The sequence below is a fragment of the Planococcus citri genome, chromosome 4 (genome assembly GCF_950023065.1).
Source record: "Planococcus citri chromosome 4, ihPlaCitr1.1, whole genome shotgun sequence".
NCBI classification, from domain to species: Eukaryota; Metazoa; Arthropoda; class Insecta; order Hemiptera; family Pseudococcidae; genus Planococcus; species Planococcus citri.
The window spans coordinates 41,273,298-41,300,150 of NC_088680.1; the positions used below are offsets into that span (position 1 = coordinate 41,273,298).

Consider the following 26,853-nt stretch of genomic DNA (forward strand, 5'->3'; position numbering starts at 1 on the left):
GAACACGGAAACGCACAACTATAAGATTTGTTGACCGATTTCTGTTTCTACTTCTTACGACGCTTGGTATCTCTTTTTCGGCTAGAGGAGTCTTCTTTCCTTTTGGTAGCTGTTGTCGTCATTGTCGTCGCCGTCGTCTCTATAGCTGGTGTCTCGCTCTCGGGCATTGGTTGTCTTGTGTTCGTAGGTCTTTTGGAATTATCGTTATGCTGAGGTTGAATATAATCATTGCCACAACTACAATGAATGTGTTTAGAAATGGCAACACCACACTGAACACCTGCTGTAGCTGCACCTAGGCAACCACACATTGAGGTTGAATAGCCGGTGAAATTTGCAATTGCCTCCATATTTGAAACATTCGCGATCATGGTGGTCATTCCAGAAGTGATCGATTTCATGTTTGGTACTTTGACTTTCACGTTGAGGGACGAAGACGAAAAGTGAAGGGTTTTCGACCACGACCAGTGATGGCAGCGTTCGCGTTCGTGAACGCCAAGTTCGCGAACGTGAACGCGAACGCGAACGGAACGCGTTCTTTTTTGAAAGAACGCGAACGTGAACGCGTTCTTTTCAAAAGAACGCGAACGCGAACGGCGTTCGTTTTGATTGAACGCAAATTTCAAAGTTTGAAACATTTTTCAGGCAAATTTTGCATTTTGAGCCATTTTCATTGAAAAAAAGTGGTAAAGTATAGAATTTTTACCCCTTTTTAGTTATTTTTCAATGAAAATGCAAAAATTGCGTTTAGAATAGGCCTAGGATGTCACTGTTACTTGCTGCAATTCATTAATCATTGTCTCCCGAATCATGCATTTGCGTTCTCGTTCGCGAACGACATACGTTCACGATCGCGTTCGCGAACGCGTTCTTTTTAAATGAACGTGAACGCGAACGCCGTTCATTTCAAATGAACGCGAACGCGAACGCCGTTCAAATTTTTGCGAACGCTGCCATCACTGACCACGACCACGACATCGACGACGAAGTTGAAGTCGACGCAGTCGCAGTTGTAGTTGACGCAGTTTTAGAGGTCGTGATTAAGGCCGTTGTAGTGGTAATTGAACTGAATGAAGTAGATGTAGACGCTGGTGTAGAAGTACGAGGAGTCAGAGGGCTAGAGGAAAGAGTCAAGGATGATGGAGGGGAAGTAGTCAGGGATGATGGAGGAGAAGGTGTCAGTGTATTTGGTGATGAAGGAGTCACAGGTGTAGGAGGTGGTACAGGAGGTGTAGGAGTTACAGGTGGAGGAGGTGATGGAGTTTCAGGAGTAGGAGGAGGCGGAGGCGGAGATGTACTGCCAGCAATGCCAGCGCCCAAGCTTGTCAATGGAGGGGAAGTAGTCAGGGATGATGGAGGAGAAGGTGTCAGTGTACTTGGTGATGAAGGAGTCACAGGTGTAGGAGGTGTAGGAGGTGGAGGAGGAGGCGGAGATGTACTGCCAGCAATGCCAGCGCCCAAGCTTGTCGATCGGTCAGACAACGAATGAAGTTGGACTATCCATGTTCAAATACGGCTAAAAATCAACTTTAGCACAAATAACTTCATTTGGTGCCTATGTGGGTTGCCTTTAACTAATTTTTGAGGTTGTCGCGAAAATCGGTGACTGCCGGTTCAGATGTGTATTTTTGGCCACTGGAAAAAATGACAAAATTTGAAAATGTTAAATATTCCATCTTTTGCGATGCTACCTATCCAAAATCGAGCTCCGACCTATTTTCGACGTTCTGAATAGGTAAACCTCCCATTTCGACCATTCTGTAGCCTCCAGCGATTTTTTATCATTTCTCCAGAAACTTGAAATTGCTGCAGAATGGCTAAAAATCAACTTTAGCACAAATAACTTCATTTGGGGCCTATGTGGGTTGACTTTAATCATTTTTTGCGGTTGTCGTGAAAATCGGCGTCTGCCGGTTCAGATGTGTATTTTTTTGGCCACTGGAAAAAATGACAAAATTTGAAAATGTTAAATATTCCATTTTTGCGATGCTAACTATCCGAAATCGAGCTCCAACTTATTTTCGACGTTCCGAACAAGTATAACCTCCATTTCGACCTCCAGAATTGTTGAAATTGGAGTTTTACCTATTTAGAACATCGAAAATAAGTCGGAGCTCGATTTCGGATATTTGTGCTAAAGTTGATTTTTAGCCATTCTGCAGCAATTTCAAGTTTCTGGAGAAATGATGAAAAATCGCTGGAGGCTCCGGAATGACTGGAATTGAAGTTTTACGAATTTCGATAGTCGTAAATGAGTTAGGGACGCCATCTGAACCACTTCCCGAGAAAATTCCATTTTTCATCAATATTTTCTGTTTTTGGTATTAATTGATATATAATTTTTCGGATTTTTCAAGTTTCAAAAATTCACCAAAAATCGAGAAATCAACTTTAGCACTTGAAATTTTGGATTTGGGGTCCTGAGGTGGTCCCCTTTCGATCTAGGTTTGATTCGTTCATTTTCGTTTCTACCGGTTCAGGTAGTTCCCTTGTTAGAATTAAACAGTACAAAATCAACGTGGACAAAGATGATTTACAAGATAATGAAACTAGTAGAAACTGCTGGAAAATTGTAGGAAATAAAACGATCGAATTTTCAAAGAAATTTCGAGAACAAATGCTACCAACCTATGAAGAAAAATTACCTAAATAGATACAAAATTACTCACTGCACTTTATTTTTCACAAATTTTTCTACGAGGTAATTTGCGCTACTTTTCTTGACTCTGCAAATTCTTGATATTCCTGCATTCGATCATTTGATTTTCAACTGTTTTCTTCAGATTATCTACTCTAGAATGGCCGAATCGGTGATGTCACAGAACATCCAAGACTAATTTCGCTCATTTTCACTGAATAAGAACACCCACTTACATTTTTGTTTTTCTTTTTTAAAAAAGCATTAATTTGACACGATACCTACATGGGCTGAAATTTTAAGCACAAAATAGCCTACAACATGTTCTAGGAGTGTTGTTTTCATAGACTTTGGCTGAGTCAATCCACCACGTATCTTTAAAAAAAAATCATAACCAACGTACACCTTTTTACTCCCTTTCCCTGTCACTTTTTTCGTTCAGCAATTATTTTACGACAGAAGTATTTACCAAATGACCGAGTTTCATTTGGCAATAAAGCCAACTTTTCAAAGAATAAAAATAAATGACAAAAGAACGAACAGAGAGCTGATTACAGACAACATTTATGTAGCGGCTCTAAAAAGTCAGCGTCATAAAATCACCGTCCTCTCTTCCTCTTCGAGTTTCCTCTTAAGCACCTTTTTTCTCCTTTTGGCCATTTCTCGAAAGATTTTTAGTGGCTTTTCGGGATAAAGAGGAAAATACAATAAACGTGTTCGCGCGATTGTAAAATCTTTTAGTGCTGTTGGAGTACTTCGAAAAGAGGGTTTTATCGACAAAATTGCGGCGAGATTTGAAATTTGAATTTTTTTCATTGCGGTTTCGCGATTTTCAACTGAGACAAATGCAGAATTCATATTCAATCTTTTTTATCGGTCGTAAATCGTGTAGATACGTTTTTGTCGACAAATGTACCGATGGTTGCGAATTTGTGGCGCCTCGATGTACGTGTAATGTACGAGTTAGACTGCTGGATGATTTTCAAGACAGCAAACCAAAAAAAGACCACTTATTGATCGCTGTTTCAACAGTTGCTGGTTCTTCGGGAATTTGCTACAGTTCCTAGAGGAATGCCAGAGTGAGCCATGTGTTCGATGCACGATCAGCGAATTATTCGGCATAATGAAAATTGCGCATTTTTTTGCTTCTAATATCTCACCTATAGTTGCTGAAATCAAATTTACAAATTATTCGCTAGTTTTGTCAAAAAAAAGAAGAAAATTTCTTACTTTGAATCGTCTGTGTAATACTATTGTTCTTTCTTGCTCTTCTTCTATTACTCTGGCAAATTCCGTCAGATCTTCCTCCTAAAAACAATCACTTACATGAATATAATGACAAATTATTCGCCACTTTTTCCAAATAAAAAAGAAGAAAATCTGTAAGTTTGATTTTGATATTTTTGGTTCGGTGCATTTTTCTTTTACAAAAGTTAATTCAAATTAGCGAACCAAAAAGTAATGAAATTCCTGTAAAATTAGGCAAAAATCAAGCTAATAGAGCGGGAAAATGACGTTAAAAATATGAGCCGAAAAGAAAAAAATTGGCACATAGAGGATATTCCCAGGTAAAATAGGCGAAATAGTCCTGTTCTCAGATTTGGAAAATTATAATGGATTATTGTTGGGTTCCACAAAAAAAAATTCGAGCGGAATTTCCGCCCCTCAACCTACAGTGTAGGGGCAAATGAAAAAAACTGCATTAATTAACGAATGAAGCGTGAATTTTGGTAAGTATGATGAATTGTTGTGCCTGCCTCATCATCGGTATTCGGAAATAACCGCGAACTCTGCAGACTTTATGAATCGTCATAATTTTCTCATTAATGAATGAAGTGCTCTGAAATATTCATGCATGCCTCAAAGAAGCATCATCGTTGAACGTTGTTTGAGATACTTATTTCAAAAATATATTTACGAGTATGTATTCCTAATTTTAAAAAAGTGAAAATGGTGAATAAATAGTCTAAAATTTCCTGACGTTGATGAGTTCTTTGTTCAAAATTCACTCATAATATTTCACATTTTCCAAATAAAGGAAATCAAATTTTCAAAATATCTGAGACAACGTCCAAAGTGTCGTTTTTCTGGAAATATTTCAGAACAATCCATCCATAAATAGCGTTGATAATATCTTCTCACGTAGTGATGCCAGTCTCTTAACCAGAAATGAAAAATTACTTACTACATAGTTACTAAGCTTGATTAGTCGAAGAAGAGTACTTCTTGAATGAATAACGTTTTTTCAACCTCAACCTCTTGGATTGAAAAATTTCCATAACTGCTGTCCTCGCTCCGCTCGAGCCACTTCACATGGCGAACTACTGGCAGAATCATTTGCGAGAGCTGGGAAAGGTGGTTTTCCATCCGCGATCCACCTTGAACACTTTTTCATCCAGTGTCCTTTCTCTGAGCAATATTTACACGATATTTCACTTCTTTGGTGATTACTGGTATTACCCTGTTGATTTACAGCATTATTACCAAACATTTTTGAGGCAAAATTTCTTGAACCAGTTTTCTTACCAGATTTAGCGTACATAGCTTCACTAGACGATGAAGCATTCGTTACTGGACTGGTGTTTCTTTTATGCATGATAAGAGAATCTGAAAGATCACTTAGCTTCTTATCAGTTTCAGATTTCAGCAAAAGATAACTGGATTTGAATGATTCAAAACGACTTGGCAAAATATGCAACAATAGAGACGAATAATAATTCCAACAATTATTGATCAACCGTTTCAATCTTGCGATTTGTTAACCCGGTGCAAAAATCTCGATGTTGATTTTTAATTCGTGATAATTGGCGCATCTTCATTATCAAGCCACTCGGCACTGAAGAAGTTCAAACATTCGCGAAATACGAGTAACTGATCTTCAGCTTTATCATTAAACTCTTTAGAAAGCTCTTGTCATGCTTCATGATCAGAGAGCCTGCCAGCTATACGACTATGCAGGTCTTGTGACACGCACTGAGGATGATTTTAGCTTGGTAGATGACTTCTTCCAATCTTCTACATATCAACTTACTTTTTTCTGCCGCTGGGTAGGTGGATTTTCCTTCAATAATATTGATGGCATTATAAAGGGCGAGAACATCTAAATCCTTGTCCTTCCATGACGGCCAATCATTGGATTTGGATCCGGATATAGTTTTATTCCCTTGATGAAGTCCATGCTCTCAATTGCAATCATCAGTTCAGTCCAATAAATTACGGTAATTTACAAGTAAAAAAATAAATTACGGTAATTTACAAATAAAAAAGTGAACTACGGTAATTTACAAGTAGAAAAATAAATAATTATGTACAATAACGAGTTTCTTTATTTTTTTTCAATAGTTTTTACCTTTGAAGTTGGACAATTTTAAAAGCTTGCGACCTCGGCTCTGTTCGGGTCAATTCGCTTTCCTTTTTGAAATTGAAATTTTTGAGAAGTTTTGATTCAAATCTGAAATATAAAAATTTAAATCCGGGGAATTTTGGTAAAAATCAAGTGCATTTCTGTACACGGCACTTCAGAAAATGTGTCTGTCACATGAACAATTTTACTAAAAGCCCCTTTTCCCAATCTTGAGCCCTTTTCTCCGATTTACTACTTGGGCCCTAATCTTTAACTGCGCCACTGACTTACTCACACAACTGTACGATATGTGTATCTAAATAATGTATTTGGCAAATGCTTCTAAGCTTATATTATGTATTTATAGGTAATTGCCAATTCACTAATAATTGATAGTTGATTTTGTTCTTTTGTTTCAGGTGAGTTGATATTTTCATCAAAAGAGTAAGAGAGCATGGTAATGCCTAAGTAAGTTAGTTGATTTTGATTGATGCGAGAAACAAATTATGTAGTACCTGTTATTTATTTTATAATTTGAAATACTACTTTCTAAAAATAAGGAATGGTTTATGTGTCTCTTCTTTGAATTGGGATCACTGAAAGTGAATTTAATGCTAGTTCCTGGAATTTATGGTCAACTCTTTATTTCTCAGAAGTGATGGATCAGAAAAAAATCCAAAAGGCCACAAATGCTCATTTTTTCGTCACCTTGTCATTAATTGTTTCTGAAGAATTATTGATTACTGATGATAAGTGATTAATCATGATCAAGAAATTGGCTTTGAAAACGCATAAATGGTTCGAATAAAGAAAACTTACCACCTTCAAAGCGCATGAAAATTGATTTATCTAACCCGTGTTTGTAAATCGTTTTCTTTCTTTGAAAAAAAATTACTTTCTGCAAGTGACGAAAAATACCCGTCATCACTTACGAAACTTCCTGTACCCAAATCGACCGCGTACGCATCCTTGCCTCTGCAAAAGACCTCCGCCCGCACCTCTCTTCTTACTTTTTAATTAATATTTTAAACAACGTTAAATTACTCGGCGCGTTTTGATAAAGAAATTTATCGACAGCACAGAAGCTGCCTCCTTAATCGAATATGAACATAGAGAGTAGAGTTCTCGCGAATCGCGCTCTTCGCCTCCAGTTCACTTTTATGGCCTCTAGTTTAGAGTAAGTAAGTAATTTTCGAAATACGCGAATATTCGAGGATTTTTTAGCGAGGCGAGCGAGGGCAGCTAGGGCTGGGGATGGCGTTTTGCTAGAATTAAATTGTAATTATAATATTTCGCGAATACGTCTCGAGTTTCTTATTTTTCGTTGGCATGGCACGCGTATAGTTTTCCTTTTCTACAGTATTACAGAGAAGGAAAGAGAATACGAAAATGTACGTATATTCTATTTAATGGTATACGATACGAGCGAGCGACGGTCCTCTCGCCTGACTTTGCCTTCACCCAGACTGAATAATTTTATTCGCGTGCGAGCCTATATAGTCGAGTCGAGATGGAAATCGTGCTCGGACAAAATGTCTCTTCTCTAATTCGCGTATATTTCATTTCATATCGGGAGATATTTCTCGCTGTAGTAAGTTGGTTGTATGGCTGTCGTGTTAATAAATTCAACTTTATGGAGACGTTTGGGAAGGATTGAAGAAGAGGAGAGGAATACGTGGTCGGAGTTGGCTCTTGACCGTTCTATGAACGAATTGCGTGGCGTTGGTAGTCGACAAACGCGTCAATTTTCACTATTTTAACGCAGATTTTTGCCTTTTTGGTTCGAGTTTAATTTAATTTTGGTGCCCTGAAGCTGATAAGATGGCTGGTTTTTGCCATACTGGAACGGTCGTCGTTTGCTGTAATAACAGGATGATGGGATGTTGATTTGAATATGGTGTGTGGTTTTTTTTTACAAAGAATTTGAGTAGTTCCGAATTATTGTAAAAAAATAATTTTTTTTCGATTTCATGCACATGAAAAAAATACTGCCATGGACCGCGATTGCTTTTCAGAAATTTCATGTCTTGATCCGCCCTACCTCCTCCGAAAAGATGTGATTTGAATTTTCAAAGTTTTCCGATCCCAAAAATTATAATGTCTTGTCAATTTTATAACACTTTTTTATCATTAGAAATTTCAAGAAAAAAATTCTGTCCTCTAGAGTAAAAAGGATGGAAGTCCATTTTTTTCGATTTTGCGATTTTCACATCATATTGGAAAGAGTTTGCAAGCGGGTTTCAATGGTAGGTATAAAAATCTCAATGTCCCAAAAAAATGGGCATACATCATTTTTGCTCTGGAGTACAGAATTATGCTCGATGTGTGCTCAGCAGGTTGAAAGTCCCTGATTAAAAGGCTATTTTCGCGATCTTTTTAATCAAAAAGTCGAAATTACAATTTTTCTTTCGATTTTTTTACAACATCCATTAAAAAATGAGTGAAAAAAAATGTAGATTTTGAACGTTTGAGAAAAATAATTCCGAAAGAAACTGTTTATTAGGATATTTCAATCAGCAAAGAACAAATATCGCGTAAGAATTTCCAAAATGGAATTTTTAATGGCGAAAGGTGCTATAAAATTGATAGGAAATCGTTTTATGATCCAAACCGAAAGTTGGTCATCAAGTCGAATCTCTGCGAAATAAACGCAAAAACGGTATTTTAAGGAGGGGGTGGGTGAGACGTCAAAAAAGCCTCATATCGATCATTGAAACTCATCACTCTTTTCAAGGATGATTTTTGGAATTTAGCTTCATTGTGGGGCCGAGTTGAATATTTTTCACCTAATGATTCGATCGAGAAATGAAAAATGGCGCGCATTTTGTCGAAATTCAAAAGTTGGAACTTTGAACGTTTGAAGAAAAAAATTCCAAAGCGCCCAGTAAGCTTAAAAAAAGCGAAAACTGTTTTGTAATCAGCAAATAGCTGATGATTGTAGTTCAGGGTTTTGTACGTTTTTACCTTTATTGTTTCATGATTTCCAGCCGTTCTGGGCTTCATTATTAATAGGTCTATTGTCGACTTGTTGAGCTACAATTTTATCATTTCCAACTGAAGTGAAGCTTTCAGCGCGATTTCAGTTTATTTCACTGCTCATAGTGTCCACATTAATTATCGCGACATTGACAGAACCTTGAAAATTTATGAAGAAAATCGAAATCCCATCAAACACGGTGGATTTCTCAATTTTCCAGTATGAATTCCGCGCTTTTTATTTAACCAAATAATATTAGCAAGTTCAATCTTTTTCGAGTATTTTTTTGGTTTTTCGAAATTTCAAAATCGGTAATAAAAATCATATTTGGGGAATCCTGACAGAATTCGCTGAAACGTTGAATTTCAACGAATTTGTGTTCGTTGCCTATACAGTTGTCGTTTTTCTATGTTTGGTTTCTTCCCTGCCAAAGGTATTTTATGCTCGTTCTTTTTTTTGGTGGATACTTTTCCTCATTCCTTCTCTTTTTTTCTATTAAGCAGCATTCCAGTAAAGCCAATCTACGATTATGTGATATTTTTATTAAAACCAAAAATACAAGATTGAATTGGAATTCAAGATTTGATGTTTTTTTTTCAGTAATGTAAGAATGCATTTGAAAATATTTAGAAATATTTTTTGAATTTAATTTCATGAAGCTTCGTCATCTTATTTGAAAAATGGAAAAATCAATTTTCAAATTGATGTTGAATGTGCGAAGTTATTTCAATCATGTTAGGTATCTAGATTTAGTTTAAGAAAATTTTGAAAGTCAAATACATTAAAGTAACCCTATTAAGCAAAAAGCAAATGCGAAAATTCTCTTGCAATCATCTCTCTGCAGCAGTTGTAATCAACCTTACTAGAAAATGAATTGTTTCTTTCAAAAATTAAAAATTGAACAAAATTTTGAGTTGAGCACTGAAAGTGTAGACAAAAAGAAACATAACATGGATTTTGACTAGAATTGGCGAGGAATTTTTACTTTAAGTGGGAAATCGCTCTAAAAAAGTTTAAGCTCTCTGGCTGCAGAGGGTACCTCAAGCAGGGATCCTCAAAGTAAGGTAATTTTCGAAGAAAAATGCACAGTGTGCCACTTGTACAGGACCGCGGTCACCTCCCCCAGGCGTGATTTGAATTTCTGAACCTTCTTAACTCACTGACCTAGAAAGTTGATCGCATTTTCGATCCTCATCTACGATCAAAGGAAATTGACGATTGATGGATCCCAAAAATTTCGATTTCTTATGAATTACATGGCATTTTTCAACCATTGAAACTGCCGTTTGGGGGAAAACTAATTGCCACGCTTTACAAGATCATTTCAATAAAATTGACTAAATTAAGTTTTTTTGGTTTGATTTTTGAAATAAGTAAGCGAAAAAATATGAATTTTGAAAATTTCATCAGAATGATCGCAAAAAAACTTTCATTGGGGTATTTTGTAATCTACTGAGAACGATTCCAGCGTTAGTTTCTTAAGTAATGGTTGAATATACTTACTGCTGTATAATTGATGGGAAATCGCAGTGTTCATATTCGTGATCCGTCATCTTTAAGTTGTTTGATAGAGGACTAGGAGTAGTATCGTATCGAATTTCAAAGTCAATAAGTCATTGACGATTCAAGAACTCAGACTGCATTCGAAGTCCTGCTCAGGTAATTCCAAAAATTGGCCAAAAAAAACACAATTTTCAAAAAATGACCTACTTTGAGAACCTCTGGCACAGATTCGCCGTCTATAATTTTGAATAATTTTTGCCAGGTTCGATTCCTTCCTCAAAACAATAATCCTGTAACTTCTGGGTATTTTTAGGAACCGGAATGAGATACCACGTAACGGAGCAATAATGAATAATTTTGTATCAAAAAATGACAATAATTTCGAATTTAAGCAGACATTGACATTACATTCCATCATTTCAGCAAAGATTTGTTGCATGAGTTGAGAATGATTGTTTAGGTACAAAAAAAAATAGATTACCTACTATTTTAATTTGGTTGACATTGACTTACTTAGATGGCTGGTTAGGGTTGGAATCTTGCTTGGCAACGTATAATCCATCTCCTCTGATGCTTTCATTCAGGGTCATCGTCCTAACCTTCGTGTAACACAAATTTCCAAGGGCCTCTGGTGATTCAATGAATTTTCAGATTAAAAAATAATAATTGGAAAATTCTAATTGATTTCCTACTTTAGCTTAAATAGCTCTTACACTTCGTTTTCTTAAGTACCAATTCATAACTTGAACTTTTCTAGTAACGAAAATTCTATCGACTCTTTCCCAAATTCCTCGTCACTCATCACGGACTGCTTTCTATGAAAATTATCGTACAATTTATTTACTCCAAAAAAAAAGTAAAACATGAACAACATCTTCTTCCTTTAAGATGTGATCGTTTTATACGAGTGAATTCTGATATAAAACCTCACTATACGATAATGGGATCCGAGTTACGATGAAGGGAAAAAAAGTGTTGGTAGTTGATGAGAACTCGTAACTAAACGAAGACGTTTTTACGATCGCGATAAAAGCGTAGGTAGGTCTCTAGGTAGTGGTTACTATTTAGTATTTTTACAGGGTGGTCAGCAGCGCTGCTTTTATAGATGAGCAGTTTTTATACACGTGAATTTCGCAAAAATTTAATACAAAATGATAAAATGTTTCATCGATTACGCGTATTTATTTCTATACCTATTACTCGTACCTATATACTTCGTCCTTTCGCGATATTCGCTTTTCCTCGTTGTCGTAAAGCGGAGGAAAAAAATTTATCTGGTTGAAATTTCGTTAATTTTTCAAGAGCAAGGGTACTAAAAAAGCCGAAGAACGAAGAATTTGTACGTGGGAAGACCGGGGGGGAGCGGGGGAAAAGGTGAATGAGTTCGAATATTGATTTTTAATTTTTCGTACCGCGTCATTTTTTAGAAATAGGATTTTTTCGCGGTTTGAAGCACCTACTTATTTTGAATGGAAGTTAATAGAGTTGGAATTACTATGGTGCTTCAATAAGTAACGTCCGTTTCGGGGCTAGCGCCAAAACTACCAAACCAATCAACTTGTGCTTCTAGTATGTTGTAGGCCAACTATTTCTCTTTCGTTTGCCGGGTCGCTGGTTATTCTAGCTTATTTGGTTGCTTCATAACATCAGTTCAAAGTAAATGCTTTTTATGAAGCTTGTGCCCAAGAAATGATTTTCGGAATTATTTGTTTTTTAGTACCAATACAAAAAGCACCACCACAATAAGAAGGTTCAACCAATCAAGTTGTGCTTTTGGTGGAATGTAGAGTAACCCTTCCTCTTTCATTTGCCGGGTCGTTCATTTTTATAGCTTCACTGGTTGCTTCATAACATCAGTTCAAAGTGAGTGCTTCTTCTGAGATTCGAATCCGGGAAATTTTTCCCTGCATTGCTCGTTTTTTTATGGCAAAAAACACAACTGTGAAAGAAATCCATGATGAAATTGTCCTCGAGGTATTGTCTGAATGCAATGGATATTAGAAATGTGCATTCCATGGTTGAATTCTCGATGAAATTCGCGCAGGACAGCGTTATGGAAGTGGCGCTTGTTGCGTGGTGTCCGGCGCAATCATCATCAAAGAGGCTTGTTTGGCCTTCACTGAGCATATTGACCAAGTAACACTGATTTCTGGTATCCATTGCATCCAAACCATACCCGAGGACAATTCTATTAACAATTTTTTTCGCAGTTGTGTTTTTTGCATTAAAAAAGTGAGAAATTCTGCACATCATTTCTTGGGCACAAGCTTCATAAAAAGCATTTACTTTGAACTGATGTTATGAAGCAACCAAATAAGCTAGAATAACCAGCGACCCGGCAAACGAAAGAGAAATAGTTGGCCTACAACATACTAGAAGCACAAGTTGATTGGTTTGGTAGTTTTGGCGCTAGCCCCGAAACGGACGTTACTTATTGAAGCACCATAGTATATGGTCAAATAATATGAACTTACTATTTAGTTGTGCTCTAGCAGGAGACTTCTTGGATGACAAGTTGGGGAATTAATGCCCACAAATATTTCATAGTTCTTTTTTATTAATTTCTGCTTTTATTTATTTTTTTTCAACTTCATTACTCTGCTGCGAAGTTGAGTTGAAAAATCTTATGTACATCTTTCAAATTGGGAGATGAGCTATGTAGTAAACCAAGGAATTGGAATACAATGGTATCTTATTTCATATTATGTTGAGCTAAATTCATAACGTTGAAGCAGTAAAAAAAAGAGCTACTGGGAAGTTGGAAGTTGAAGAAAATTAATAAAGCTACAAATCAGCAACAATTCTCTTGCAATCAGCAAATATATTCCATAGGTGATGGCTTGATTTCTGCTAATTCGCTCGCACAACATTATTTCAAACAGTGTGCCACCAACGTGGGCTACTCTGCCCAAGACCTTTTTATTTTCTGTATTTCGTAAACCAAACTCTCGTTAATCGTTGATTAATTATCCTCATTTGTAAAATAAGTTGGAGATTTGTGTGCTCGGACGCGCAATTTGTAAAATATGCGAACCAACAACAAGTTGCAAGCATGCTGTACCTTATACATAGCCCTTGCTATGAAAAGTTTCCAACTAGCAAAGTTTTGTGCTCTGTACACGACGACAAAGTACGTAGATGACACGATGGCTTTCTCATTTCTCAAGCAAATAACTAAGGTACTGACGCTTCTGGTCGAGCATTTTATCGTCGTTATCTACTCGTATTTTATACATATAATTTATTTAGTTGCAGCACGTTCAGCGAAGAAATGTGAACGGGCTACAACTAGGTGAGTTTCAGTTCTACCTCGATATTGTGAAATTCGCTCAGGTCGTTTTATAATTGGAAATTTTAAATCTGTGTATTCCTTGGTGAACGTATAGTCGACCGAAGGAGAGGTTTTCCGCATAGATAATTTGTGTGCTCGTTCGAGTGTAGCAAGCCGGGTCTTGGTAGATCTAGGTAGGTACAGGTAGTATCTGTAGTGTGTAGTTATAATATCGAAATTTTGCAAAAGTTCAACTTGGTAGGTTGGTAGTTTGCCTAATTGGCAAAATACTTAACTATGTGGTGTATGATGTTGCTTTGGTTGAATCATATACCATCTGAATTAAATCTTGAGAATTTAAATCGTACCTACTGAGTGAAGTTTACAATGAACTGCAAAATTCTGCTTGGGTCAAAGAGAAATGAAAAATGCCTTGTGGTTCATTTCGAGGTGTTTTGTCAGTTGTTGACAAAAGAAACAAACAGTTAAGAAATATGAATAACGAAGCTTTCTATGTCAATACTTTTATTGTTGAACAAAATTGTGAGGTGTGTTGAGGAAATTTACTTACCTATTGGTGTTAACTCTGAATAAAAATGAATTTTAGTAAGAAACAAGTGAAAAAACACTCACGCAAGTAGCGTGAGAGAACCGACTTTTCACTTACCTTTTGTCTTATCTTTGTAATTAGTATCGGTTTTGGCGTTTATTATTTCCCATATAGTATCATGTTTCTGTCTTTGTCATCCTACAAACACAACTTTTGCAAACTTTTGTTTAAATTCTGGGACATTGCATCAATTGTAGGTCATCTTAGTTGTTTTTATGTCCTTTTAAGAAATTTCAGCTTTGGTTCGCACAATTCTTAGCTGTTGTTAAAACTTGACCTTTTGGAAGCTTTCTAGGTTTCCGTGTGAGGGGAAAAAATTGTTTTGAAGAGCAACCTGCCGTATTGGCCAAATCACAAAAAAAATTGAACTTCCAACGAAAAATCATTTTGGAAAGCCTAAGTTTTGAAAGAGCTCAAATTCTTCATTTCCCACAAAACAAAAAATGAATTATAAATAGGAAATTTTTTTCAAAAATACTTCAACAACACTAGTCAAAAACATTTGTCAAAAGCACTTTTTGAAAGAGTTTTAAAAAAATTAATAAGAAAAAAATCGTAGCAACACTAGTAAAAAAGGTCATCTGGCAGTTCCCAAGTTGAGCAAAAATAAAAACTTGGGGAAAGAAAATAATGCCTTTGACCAAAAAATGAATGTTTTTTTCTTATTAATTTTTTTAAAATGTTATTAAAAAGTGCTTTTGAGAAATGTTTTCTACTCGTGATGTTGAATCATTTTTGAAAAAAGTTTCTGATTTATACTAATTTGTTTTGATGGAAATGAATGATTTGAGCTTTTTCAAATCTTTCATTTTCCAACATAATTTTTCTTGAAAGGTTTAATTTTTTTTTGATTTGGCTAATTGGGTAGGGTACTCTATTGCACTCTTCGAAGTAATTCGGTTTTTCAGAACAGTCAGTTGGGCAAATACGAGTATGACTTTTCAACAAGTGTGATCAAGCTAAGGTTGCAAAATTAAAATTAAGGTAATAAAGTAATACTAATAATAATCACGTCGTTCCATTGAATAATATTAAAAATATTCATAACAGTAGGTAGTTGACAAAAATAATACCAAAATTGAAAATAGGTAGATATAGGTATTATTTTTCCAAGTTCCTGTTTTAGAAAAAAAATGAAACAAAGAAAAAAAATTAATAAAGTAAACTTACACAGAAAATAAATAAGAACACGTGAAATTAGTTATTACAAATTCCAATAAGGTCCGTTTTTCACACCAAAAATATTAATACAATATACTCGTACATTTCTAGACCAAAAAAAAATCATTCCAATTTAGAAATAAAATCTAAAAATAAATTTTGGCAGGCGATGAAGTTTTTGTCTGACAATCTAATCACTGAAAACATGTCTGGCGGAATTAATCACAATATGTTGGATTACAGGAAATGGATGTTGGTAATTGGTATACTTACATTACTATTTTTATACTTATTGTCGATGAAGTGTCGAGTGTTCTGGCAGTACACGTCACAACAGGACTTCTTCACTACTGCTTCTGTGGTTTCGCAGTCATCACCAACTAGGAATACTTTCTTTAAGAGGCAAAATCCAAGGTATGTCATACACATTTGTTCCATGGTTTTGATTTTGCAAACTGTATAGTAGGTACCTCTTTCAAGAGGTATGTTTTTGGCTGAAGCATTCAGATTCCGACGACGGTTTGTTTCTTTCAGGGAGTGAATCCAGCAGGAATGAAAAGAATTCATCCTGAAAAATTAAGTAAGGTATAGAGCGGGTCATATAAATGTAGGTAATAGGTATGTACTTGAAATACTTATTTCGAGAGAAGGGAGGTACTTACGTCCATATACTTGATAATTCTCTCAAGAACATAATCCAACTTTGGGTCTTTCTTTCTTGTTTCGAGTGCATGTTGTTTGAGCTGATTTACCAGCTCAGCCAATACTCAATCATTCCTTTTCTGTCCAATGACAGTTGGAATCTTTCGTGTACAATTTACTTCCTGATGCAGAAAACAGGTACAGTAATAATTACTGGGAGAAGAAAAACTTCATAAACGTACTACTACTATGTATTAAGTACTCACCACAATTGGATTGCTCATTGACGAATCTAATGTGGAATCATCACTTAGTTTAACTGTAAAGATAAATACAAGTATGTAGAAAATTCGACTTCATTGTAGGTGATACATTTAAATTTAAATTAGGCCTATACTGACTGGCAGAAACATTTGAGAGGTCAATTATTTCTCCCTCATCGAATTTTCCGGGTTTGTAGTCTGTTTTATTTGCCATAATGGTTATCTGCAATTGCGACAACGATTCATTTATCGTCGTAGATGGTGTCGACTCTGAATAAAAATGAAACATATTTTTAGTAAGAAACAAGTGAAAAAACACTCACGCAAGTAGAGTGAGAGAACTGACTTTTCACTTACCTTTCATCTTATCTTCGTAATCGGTATCGGTTTTGGAGTTATAATTATTTCCAGTAAAAACCCCCAGTTATTCTTAATTTGGAAGGCTCCACATCTAAACAATTGAAAAAAAATTATTTCATACAGTGTTAAACCCTTTCTAGGCCAATTCTACCAATTTACTTACTCTCCTAGCTCGTACATACTTCTATAGTTATTCTTATTACCCTATAGCGACAAGTTTTATCTTCGTATTTCTCCAAGAAAATACATGACTCCTCGTCTTGTTCATTAAGAACCATATTACAGAATTTCGATCGGTTTTCATCATCCTACAAACAACATTAGAAAAAAGTTTATTATAAAACCTTTGAAAAATTTTCCCTTTACAAGTTTTACCATTTTTACTTACTCTAAAACGTGAAGGGAAATATGTACTCAATACAGCGTTTATGGTACATTTCCGGGGCTTCATGTTTGTCAAAAATTCAGTTCAGCAGCTTCGCATTCTTTACTAATTGTGTTATGATACTATCACCTTAAAAAAACGAAAGCAGAATTTTAACCAAATAATTGATTTTTCTTGTAAATTGATAAATCTCATCACTTGGCAATATTTTTGGCAAACAGGCAATTTTCAATAAAAAAAGCAACACTGACAATTCAGCAAAGAACAAAACTAAAAAAAAAACAGCGAGAATTTTTAGGAATTTTTGAAAAAATTCAATATGTTTTTGCTTAGTTAGTTAAAATCGTAGAAAAATCTGTTCTCTTATCTGGCAAAAATTGACAAAAAGTCGGATTATTTTGTCAAAATTGCCAAAAAATATCATTTTTGGCAAAATTTCAAGTACCTTCTTTTTCTTTTTGAAGAAATTGCGATTTGTAAAACAACCTCTTATTGCCGAAAGTTTTTCATAATTTCTAACAACTGTTTTGTATACCTAATTATTGGAGCATTTTTGTGATATTTTGATCAATTTTCGCGACGTTTCTTCTATTTTTAGTCAGTTTTATCCATTTTTATGACAGTTTGGATAGCAAATTACTGAGCAGTTTCCATGTAATTTTGCTGAATTATGCTAATTTTTATATCAAAATGAAGATTCCCAGCAGAAAACGATTGGGCGCGGTCAGATCCGACCAGGCCGGACATTTCCTGGATCCAATTTGACCTGAGTAGACTGGTCAGATCGAAATTTTGATCTGATTAGGTATATTTACTTATTCAAATGCAGTAGGGGAGTGGATTCAACCATGATCTGAATTATGTGATCGAACCATATCAGGCCTGATTAGATCTGGACATTCCCTGGACACGAATTAATATTTTCATACCAGATAAAATCCAGTAAGGGTGACCTAATTGGATTTGACCAGATCTAAATGGACCTACAATCATTTTCACCTGAGTTTTAGATAACTGGAAGATCAAATTTGAGAATTTTTATCATACTTTAGTATTTTTAATAAATCATCATATGTGAAAAAACTCAATTTTGGTTCGTTGAATTTGGATATACCTAAAACCAAAAGCTTTCTTGCAATCATGATATGTATTTGTACTTCAAATTTTAAAGATTTTTATAGGGTACTTGACTACTTGTCTTTATCTGTCGATTCCCCTTGATTTTTCATGCTTATTATTGGCATCTAATAGTGAATTATCAAAATATTATGATTTTACCCTAAAAGTAACCTTGGATTTTGACCGCAATGGCCTAAAAGTCAACACTCTTCTCAAGCCCTATCTTTTGGAAGTGGACAATTTTCCTCAAAACTAGTCGGTAGGAATCAATGGACAAGATCATGATTTTTTTCAAGAACGCTCCCTCTCAAAGCCCACTATCTCCTCATCAGGGAACACCTTCGAAGTTATTTTGATGACTTTATTGTCTTGACCAGCGCAGACATATAAATCTTATGAAATAAAATTACCTACTTACGTACCATTGTTTTACAAAACTTATTACGAGCTTGGTTGCCTCGTTGGGTTTGATTTCTATAATTCAAATTTTTTGTTTTGATTTTTTTCAGCAAATTTGTTCAACTTTCTGTAAGTTTCCCAGAAAAAATTATTTCCATGTTATAGGTATTTATCATTACAATGCGAGTTAAACATGTTTTGCTCGAATCTAAATCGAAAAGTATAATCAAAATGTAAACATCTTTCCTTCCTAGGTCAATAAACGTGCACCTAACATTTCCAACTTGGAAATATCGGTGAATGATGGTTTAACCTCGTTATGGTGAACTACACTACCATATACGAACAGTTCAACGCCAACGTAAAATCTGGTCTTAAAAAAGATAGAAAAGAGCGAAAACATTTCCGCGCACTATAAATAAGCTCTCGACGAAAATTAGAAAATAAATTGAAATCTCCGGCGGCGTACTTACGTCAAACAAACTGTTTCTTCGACGGATACGGTATATATGTATCTCGCATCGGCCTGAGCCGAAACCGGCCCTAAAGATGTGGTGCCGGACTTCAAGACGAACATTCAGGCATGAGATAAATTCCTTCGGTACGAAAATTAAATTTTCTCTCGTTTCTTTAAATATACTTACCTTTAGCTATTATATAGACCAAAGCAACGTGTGCTGCGTAAATAGCTCTCTCTCTCGACGAGTATATGGGATTTTAAAGGCGGTGAGTAAAGTTGCAAAAAATTAGACAGAAGATTGAAAAGGAGAAAAAACCGATGTCTGAGGAAAAAAACCGAACGATAGGATATCACGTACCGTACTGGTACCTTACCTACGTTTAAGCTAGTGTGGAAATATCTGTTAAAAAGGTGAAATTTCGCATCGTTTTTCTTGTTCTTTTTTTCCTTGTCGATATTTTGTTGCGTTTAACAGGAGGTTTTCCTGGTTTATTTTTTTTTATCTGATGGATTTTTTTAAAACTTTGCCATTACGTTGAGTCAATTTAATTATTGCAAACGTTTCGGTCTGTGTTAATTTATCATATTATATCTATTTAGAAGTAAGAAGACAGTTTTTGAATTTTTTTCACGTTTTGAAGGGTTGGTATGACTTGAGAAAATGATACGATTTTGGACCTATTCAAAATTGTGTAAAATTACTTCAAATGGTGAAAAAAATTTCAAGAGGTCCCACCCCAAACTTTTTATCGAATCTCTTTAAAATTGAAAGAATTAAGATTGCAGCTGAATTGTATTTCGCTGCAAGTATCAATGTTTTTATGACAATGGAAAATTCACATTTTTTAATAAAATGAACAAATTACTGATGTTCAAACATTTATTATCAAAAACTCACAATTCAACATAGGTACATGAAACTATACTGAGAAGAAAGTAAGCATAATCAACAAGAAGATGACGTATGAGTAGGTCTAAACGTATCTTTTTTTAAAGTAAACAGTATTGCAATAACAATACCCTCCAGAATAGTGCCTATCACCTGCATTTTTGAATAAATAAATTGCACTTCCCATAGGTCATTATAAACTTTCTCTTCGTCGCTTTCCAAGTAGCGTGCGAAGTACACTTTATGGAACCTCAGAATTATACACAATTGTATGAAACTGAGGAAAGCGGCCAAACCACCTAGCATAATGAGAAGACGTATATGTAAGGAGAACTTAGACCGGAATAGCGTTTTATCAATGCTAGCAGATCGTATGTACCAAAATGCACCAGCAATTGGAATCAAACGGCAGACACGAGTGATGCATATTAATCCTTCATTTACAGTAGGGAAATAATTAATCCATTTTGACAGTAAAACAAAGGATAGTGGAATGATTGTTCCTAAAATGCAATAAACATAAAATCTGTTGTTTTGATTACCCAAAGAAGGACGTTGCAAGTATAAAGCAATTTTTCGAAAACACAAGCATATATCCGTAGCGATAATTAGTTTGAAAATCGTAAGTGACAACTCTGTATACAAGTTCGCATTATAACGTGTGATAACGTACACTTCATCCAAACCTGAGCGGAAAAATGTGGGTTGTAATTCAAGTACGAGTATATCTGAGATGATGATAACATCGCGCATTAATAGAAGAAAGCAGTAAAAAGTGAGGTTTTTTGTTGCCAAGCTTTGCGTTGATAATCCACCATTTCGGAAAAATTTATAAAAATGAATACTTAAGCAAATCAGTGACGGTATGATGGCAATTTCCTGTACGAGCGTTAATGCGTTGATCAAATTCATCATGCGAGTATTGTGGAGTATTTAATTGGTTAATGAAAATGAATTGGCTCTTGTTTGTGTACAGCAAGTATGCGCTTCCTGGTAGTAGGTTCAAAGCCTGAAAATGAATAAAATTCATATCTGAACATTAAAAATTAGCGAAGTATCTACTTACAGAAAAGAAATGGCCATCATTATCACCTAATTCAGAGAAAAATTAATCTGCTTTAAAAAAAGGAATAGCCATCATTATCACCTACGTGGTATAGCTGGGTGATGGAGAAAATCCTGGTCTGCCGTTGGAACTACCATGCGAGGCAGGGAAGTGCACTGTCCACTGATTTAATAACATACTTATTGAAACATTCAAATCGACTGCCGCGAGATTAAATAACCTAATCGCAAATTTGCCTCTGGTTCTATACGAAATGGATATTACGTTGCTATGGTGTTAATACCTACAGTTTTTATCACCAATTTATCAAATTTTTCAGATACGAATCGTTTCGTGATTTCCGGAATAAACGATTTGAAAAAATGTTGTTGACGCTTGACGGAAATGGAGAAACTCGTCACTCTTCACAGGCTCAGAACAATTTAGAAATGGATAATGGAAATATGTTCAATTTTTTTGAATTGCGAAATTAGATGAATATCACATTGACTGACTAGGAAAGTATCCCAACCGGCACAAACATTTTTGAACTGAGCAAAAGGGAATCGAAAGAAGACCTCAAAGTATACCACCAGCTAAAATTTCAGGTGCTGCAATTCATTTTTTGAGTTTTTGGAAAACTTTTAAAAAATTTAAAGGGCAAAAATTAGAAAAAAATCAAAATGTCAGTTAATTGACCTAGAAAGCTGACATTTGGTTTACACCTTATTTTCAATCTCCCGAGTTGATTGACGATGAATTTCGAACTATTCTGGAGCCTCCAGCAGATTTTCTGTTTCTCCAGCTTTTGAAAAAACACTGTAAATAGGGTGTAAATTAAATTCATCACCTAAAAACTTGGATTTATATCATCATTGCGATTCTTCTGATCGATTTATCAGAATCTTTTTGTGCCAGTTCAAATCCAAAATTTTTTCAAGTGATTATTTTTGAGGAATTGGAAAAATTTAAATCCACGCGAGGCTCTAGAGTGGTTTGAGATCGTCATACCTATTCAACTTGGGAGATTAAAAATAAGGTATAAACCAATTTCAGTTTTCTAGATCAAACTACTAAAATTTTGATTTTTTTCCTCATGTTTGCCCCCAATTGGAAAAACATACGTTAAAGTAAGAAAGTAAGTATGAAAACCCCTACAGTTGAATTTTGAGTGAAGATTTGATTTTGTTAGTGGAGGTGTTTATTAAATTTAGTCAACGTTCAGAATATGTGAAAAAAGTATGTTTTTGTCTGATTAGTTGCTTCTTTTTTACTCATTTAGGTACTTATCAACCTAGCCACTTATTTTTTTGGGGTCTATTTTGGAAACTTTTTATCTTTGTAGGCCCTCAATTTTTCGACTTGGCACTTGGCTTTTTGTTTTCCACAATGTAGCCGTAGGTATACATTGCCATGCCATACTTCGGTGAAAAAAATGAGTCTTAATCAATGACTGAGAGAATTTATAAAGCTCTGAACAAAACTATCAAAAATATTACCTTACCTACTTCGTTTTTCCAATGTACATATTTTCAATATTCACATGTACAGTTAATGAGATTTTAGTACAATTTGTACATATTACATGAAAAATCGTAGTCTTACGTAAATGGATGAGGTGTCTGGAACACTAAAATTTCTTCAACAATTTTATTTCCCAGTTTCAAATTTCTTAAATCGATTTTGTTATACATTGAAAAATTTAGTAGCAGATGTTTGTTGATGATTAGAAGGAATTTTAGGATTCAAGGGAGCTAGTAAATGAATGAAAGTGATCAGGCTATCCTCAATTACGTACTTACCTAGCCTTTTTACTTTTTTTTGGGAGTTTCAGGGGTAAATTGGTCTGTTTTAATTCAAGTGTTCTGTGCATTATGCAGTTAGCATAAAAGTCTTGATGAACAACATTTTTTTGGAATTTTATGGATCCCAAATTTTTTCCTCCCTCTCTTCCCTCAATCACCTATTTGAATTCAGAATTGCTGCAGATTTCTTCTGCAACCTAAAATTCCTCTATTGATGGAAAAATTTGCTGACATGGTGTACCTAGTAAATGAAAGGTTTGAAAATGTTGAAATACACAAAAAATCACTTTTAACTATACTGAATAATTATATTACACAAAATAAACAACTGACTGGTACATTACAAAATATTGTTACTTGACAACTTCTTAACTAGTAAATTAAAAGAGGGAAAAAAAATTAATTTAAAAAAAAGCTTTCTTACTACATAGTTACTACATATAAATAATTTTTTAAAAAAATTCCCTACAACGAAATGGAAGACCACGTTCATAAAAACAAAAAATGAAAACAAAAATAAATCTTCAATTAGTTGGTATAACCCTCGGGTCAATAAAATTAAAAAAATTGCACAAATAAGACAGATAAGTAGATACTAGGTACCTACTTCAAAAAAAGAATTCGTTTTCAGGAGGTAGCCTGAAGATACAGAATAGTGCAAAATGTAGTATGATTAACAAGAAGTACTGGTATGTCGGAAGGTATCTTTTTTGAATGTAAAACATACTACTGTAACAATACCTTCTAGAATAGTGCCGACCGCTTGTATATTTGTAGAATTACCTACCATGAACGCAAGATCCCAAATTACTGCAAAGTTACGTTCTGATTTGCTAACCAAATAATAATTTTTGAAAAATCTTACCAACGTATACATTTGTACAACACTGTAAACAGAAGCTAAACCGCCAAGCATGATGAGAAGACGTATATGTAAAGAGAACCTAGACCATAATTCGCCTTTATCAATGCTGGCTAGTCGTATGTACCAAAATGCGCCCACAATTGGAACCAAACGAGAAACACGAATGAGGCATAATATCACGTTCGCATAATACAAGTATTCCATAAACTGATCTTCATCAAAAATTTTATCCATCAGAGGAAGGTCGAGTAAAGGAATGCTAATTGCTAAAAAGCAGTAAACGTAAAATTTTCTGTTCTGATTACCTGAGGTGGGACGTTCCAAGTACAGGGCAATTTTTCGAAAACACAAGCATATATCTGTAGCGATAATTAGTTTAAAAATCGATGCTGACAACGTGAAATATTTTTCCACATGGAATGTTATTGGTTGACCAATAAAACGTGTTTGTTGCATTTTTTCCGGCCACCAATCGAGTAAACTCAAGGTGGAAATTATGTTGTACAGGAATAAAAGAAAACAGTCGAAAGTGAGATTTTTTGTAGCCAAGCTTTGCGTTGATATCTTACCACTTTGAAAAAATTTGTAAAAGTGAGTGATTAAACAGATGAACGACGGAATGATTATGATTTTTTTTATGCATTCCAGTATGCTGTTCAAATCCTCCATGTTTGTCGTCGTTGGAATATTCACAATTTTCAGTAGTCTACTTTGCAGTTGCTATACATTTACGTTGATCTTGCTGTGTGGGAACTTTCAGAACCTGATGCTGAAATATACAAATAGTTATTTTTAGATTCGATATGTGAATCAGAAAATCTGAGAAAAGGAAATGTTCACTTTATTACCTGTGTAGTGATGGATGACCTAAGTATCCATATTGGATTTTGGCTCACGATAATTTAGGACTTCATTGTATCAAATTCTGAATATATTCTACAGTTTCACTTAACTTAATGTCCCATGAAATCAAAATTGGCTCTGAATAAAGCACAACAAAAGAAAAATAAGGATCGACAAATTTTCATGGTGCAAACTTGGTATGGTATTTATGTTGTTTTTATCACTGATATACCAAATTATCGGATGGGGAAATCCTAATCAGTCAGTAATAGTACATGCTGCAGATAAACTTTCATATTATCGGAAACATTTTGCGACAATTTTTCTGTGATTTCCGCGATTAACGATAGTAGTAGGTAAACTGTACGTAATTAATTGCGTCGTATTATTTTCATCGTTCTAAGTAAGACTCAAATAGAACGGTTCCTAACCACTTTTTTGCTTTTGTTTGTGAATAAGACATTTATAGTGGGTTAGGATTCTGCACCGTCCAAACTACACAGGTAAAAATGATGACCATTTACTTTGATACCTATTACACTAATTTTTGTTAACCTACAGCAGTTGATTCACTAACATTACAGGCTTTGAAGCTTCTCACACGCAGAACATAATTTATAATTTACTTGCTGCTCAAGAAAAATTGTGAATTCAAAAACAAATTACACACCATGGATTTGGACGAAACATTGACACTCGTACACAAAATCGTAATCATACCGTCACTGATCTGTTTATCCATTCATTTAAATAAATTTTTCCAAAGTGGTGGATTGTCAACGCAAAACTTGGCAACAAAAAATCTTACCTTTTACTGTTTTCTTCTGTTAATACGCGATATTTATTCTATCTTTGATATTTTTCCTTCATCGATAGGTATATTTGATCACGTGACTTTCTTTTCGAAATATCGTGTAATGTATAATCTGGACCTTTTCACACGGTTATCATTAGTAATTTTCAAACTAATTATCGCTTTGGATGTATGCTTGTGTTTTCGAAAAATTGCTTTATACTTGCAACGCCCTTCTCCAGGTAATCAAAACAAACGATTTTTTGTTTATTGCATTTTAGGAACAATCATTCCTCTGTTCATTGTTTTACTGTCAGAGTGGATGGGTTTCTATTTTACCCTGGATAACTCATTATTATGCGTTATTCGCGTTTCCCGTTTGATTCCAATTTTCGGCGCATTTTGGTACATACGATTAGCCAGCATTGATAAGGCAGAATTATGGTCCAAGTTCTCTCTACATATACGTCTTCTCATAATGCTTGGTGGTTTAGCAGCTTTCCTCAGTTTATTACAACTGTGTCTAATTATTAGGTTTTGGAAATTTTACTTCCCGAATCGCAACGAAAAAAACGAGATGGAAATTTTTTTACAGGCTTTCGATGCGCAAAATACTTATTTACGAATACAATCGATCGGCGCCATCTTGGAAGGTATTGCGATCGGAATATTTTTTACATTCAAGAAAGATACCTTTAGACGTATGCCCTTAAGGATAAATGAAAATACATAACTAAGTATGTATAGTCTAGGACTCAAATCGTCCATCAAATAATTATCCAATTTAGTACTAAGTATTGTAATTTTTTCAAAATAAATTCACGAATGTTTTTAACTTGATTATTTTGTCGAATGTGAATCTTCCATCATCATAACAACACTGATACCTAATGAATGCGAAATATTGTTCTGTTGCTATGTATTAATATTTTTTCAATTTTCAGATAAAACGATGAGCGTATAAAGATGTTTATAATTTTTCTCTAGTTAACTTAAGGACAAATCGTTCAAAAATTAATGAAATACCTATAGGTACCTATTTATTTGAACAAAACCAAGCTACTCATACATGTTGAAAATGCCGACTCCAAAATCCTCAAAGTAGTAAATTTGTCAACAAAATAACAAAAAATAAAGAGCAAATTACAACGCCTTGTATTTACTAATAACAAACAACTTTCTTTATAGTACGAGTACATACAAGTAGCTAAGAAAGAATAAAGTCAACAAACAACTTTTTTAATACTTTTTTTCCAAGATATACAATTATTCATGGTAACTGCTCAGTAATTCTTAAAGAGGAGAAGGAAGGCCATCAAAAATGCTTCAACTTCCAATCCGTACTGTTTGCTTCTTTAGTCAAATGGAATGTCCAGTTAGTTTCCTCCAACCCATCTTGTAATGCGGAGTGGATCTTTGGGTCAAATTTGACTGCGTTTGATGCACTTGGTGCTAAAACACATATTGGAAAAATAAATTGAA

General features: G+C 34.8%; 1 protein-coding gene and 1 long non-coding RNA gene across 5 annotated transcripts in view; both read left to right on the forward strand.

Annotated features, from left to right (window-relative positions):
• The window catches only part of kcc (solute carrier family 12 member kcc), a 650,839-nt gene that overhangs the window by 431,051 nt on the left and 192,935 nt on the right, over positions 1-26,853 (forward strand). The gene's annotated exons all lie outside the window — the stretch shown is intronic.
• On the forward strand, positions 24,770-26,201 carry LOC135844612 (uncharacterized). Its single transcript, XR_010558580.1, has 2 exons — positions 24,770-25,081; positions 25,163-26,201. It is a non-coding gene; the product is annotated as an uncharacterized LOC135844612 (long non-coding RNA).